The sequence below is a fragment of the Musa acuminata genome, unplaced genomic scaffold (assembly GCF_036884655.1).
Source record: "Musa acuminata AAA Group cultivar baxijiao unplaced genomic scaffold, Cavendish_Baxijiao_AAA HiC_scaffold_447, whole genome shotgun sequence".
In the NCBI taxonomy this organism is placed as follows: Eukaryota; Viridiplantae; Streptophyta; class Magnoliopsida; order Zingiberales; family Musaceae; genus Musa; species Musa acuminata.
Window position 1 is genome coordinate 22501 of NW_027020694.1, and position 2500 is coordinate 25000.

The window sequence follows — 2500 nt, forward strand, 5'->3', positions numbered from 1 at the left end:
AAGTTTTGCCCCGTTTTTGCCCCTTTTGCCCCGTTTTTGCCTCCTTTTGGGCTGTTCTTTGCTAGATTGGGCTTTCGTATAGCATGGACGGTGCTGCTTCTCGCTTCGCTCGCTGTTCGCCGCTCGCCGCTCGCTCGCGCAGCCAAAAATGGCCAGTTTTGGCCCGTTTTTGGGCTGTTTTGGCCTGTTTTTGGTCTGTTCTGGCGTGGCGCGGTGACCGTCGTGAGCGGAGCAAAACGTCAGCCATCTCAGCACCTTGGAACCCCCCGGGTGGCACAGGGCTGGATGGGGCTTTCGTATAGCAGGGACGGTGCTGCCTCACGCTTCGCTCGCTGTTCGCCGCTCGCCGCTCGCTCGCGCAACCTAAAATGGCCAGTTTTGGCCCGTTTTTGGGCTGTTTTGGCCTGTTTTTGGTCCGTTCTTGCGTGGCACGGCGACCGTCGTGAGCGGAGCAAAACGTCAGCCATCTCAGCACCCTGGAACCCCCCGGGTGGCACAGGGCTGGATGGGGCTTTCGTATAGCAGGGACGGTGCTGCCTCTCGCTTCGCTCGCTGTTCGCCGCTCACCGCTCGCTCGCTCAGCCAAAAATGGCCAGTTTTGGCCCGTTTTTGGGCTGTTTTGGCCTGTTTTTGGTCCGTTCTTGCATGGCGCGGTGACCGTCGTGAGCGGAGCAAAACGTCAGCCATCTCAGCACCCTGGAACCCCCCGGGTGGCACAGGGCTGGATGGGGCTTTCGTATAGCAGGGACGGTGCTGCCTCACGCTTCGCTCGCTGTTCGCCGCTCGCCGCTCGCTCGCGCAGCCAAAAATGACCAGTTTTGGCCCGTTTTTGGGCTGTTTTGGCCTGTTTATGGTCCGTTCTTGCGTGGTGCGGTGACCGTCGTGAGCGGAGCAAAACGTCAGCCATCTCAGCACCCTGGAACCCCCCGGGTGGCACAGGGCTGGATGGGGCTTTCGTATATAGCAGGGACGGTGCTGCCTCTCGCTTCGCTCGCTGTCCGCCGCTCGCCGCTCGCTCGCGCAGCCAAAAATGGCCAGTTTTGGCCCGTTTTTGGGCCGTTTTGGCCAGTTTTTGGCCTGTTCTTGCATTGCGCGGTGACCGTCGAGAGCGGAGCAAAACGTCAGCCATCTCAGCACCCTGGAACCCCCCGGGTGGCACAGGGCTGGATGGGGCTTTCGTATAGCAGGGACGGTGCTGCCTCTCGCTTCGCTCGCTGTCCGCCGCTCGCCGCTCGCTCGTGCAGCCAAAAATGGCCAGTTTTGGCCCGTTTTTGGGCCGTTTTGGCCAGTTTTTGGCCTGTTCTTGCATTGCGCGGTGACCGTCGAGAGCGGAGCAAAACGTCAGCCATCTCAGCACCCTGGAACCCCCCGGGTGGCACAGGGCTGGATGGGGCTTTCGTATAGCAGGGACGGTGCTGCCTCTCGCTTCGCTCGCTGTCCGCCGCTCGCCGCTCGCTCGTGCAGCCAAAAATGGCCAGTTTTGGCCCGTTTTTGGGCCGTTTTGGCCAGTTTTTGGCCTGTTCTTGCATTGCGCGGTGACCGTCGAGAGCGGAGCAAAACGTCAGCCATCTCAGCACCCTGGAACCCCCCGGGTGGCACAGGGCTGGATGGGGCTTTCGTATAGCAGGGACGGTGCTGCCTCTCGCTTCGCTCGCTGTCCGCCGCTCGCCGCTCGCTCGTGCAGCCAAAAATGGCCAGTTTTGGCCCGTTTTTGGGCCGTTTTGGCCAGTTTTTGGCCTGTTCTTGCATTGCGCGGTGACCGTCGAGAGCGGAGCAAAACGTCAGCCATCTCAGCACCCTGGAACCCCCCGGGTGGCACAGGGCTGGATGGGGCTTTCGTATAGCAGGGACGGTGCTGCCTCTCGCTTCGCTCGCTGTCCGCCGCTCGCCGCTCGCTCGTGCAGCCAAAAATGGCCAGTTTTGGCCCGTTTTTGGGCCGTTTTGGCCAGTTTTTGGCCTGTTCTTGCATTGCGCGGTGACCGTCGAGAGCGGAGCAAAACGTCAGCCATCTCAGCACCCTGGAACCCCCCGGGTGGCACAGGGCTGGATGGGGCTTTCGTATAGCAGGGACGGTGCTGCCTCTCGCTTCGCTCGCTGTCCGCCGCTCGCCGCTCGCTCGCGCAGCCAAAAATGGCCAGTTTTGGCCCGTTTTTGGGCCGTTTTGGCCAGTTTTTGGCCTGTTCTTGCATTGCGCGGTGACCGTCGAGAGCGGAGCAAAACGTCAGCCATCTCAGCACCCTGGAACCCCCCGGGTGGCACAGGGCTGGATGGGGCTTTCGTATAGCAGGGACGGTGCTGCCTCTCGCTTCGCTCGCTGTCCGCCGCTCGCCGCTCGCGCAGCCAAAAATGGCCAGTTTTGGCCCGTTTTTGGGCCGTTTTGGCCAGTTTTTGGCCTGTTCTTGCATTGCGCGGTGACCGTCGAGAGCGGAGCAAAACGTCAGCCATCTCAGCACCCTGGAACCCCCCGGGTGGCACAGGGCTGGATGGGGCTTTCGTATAG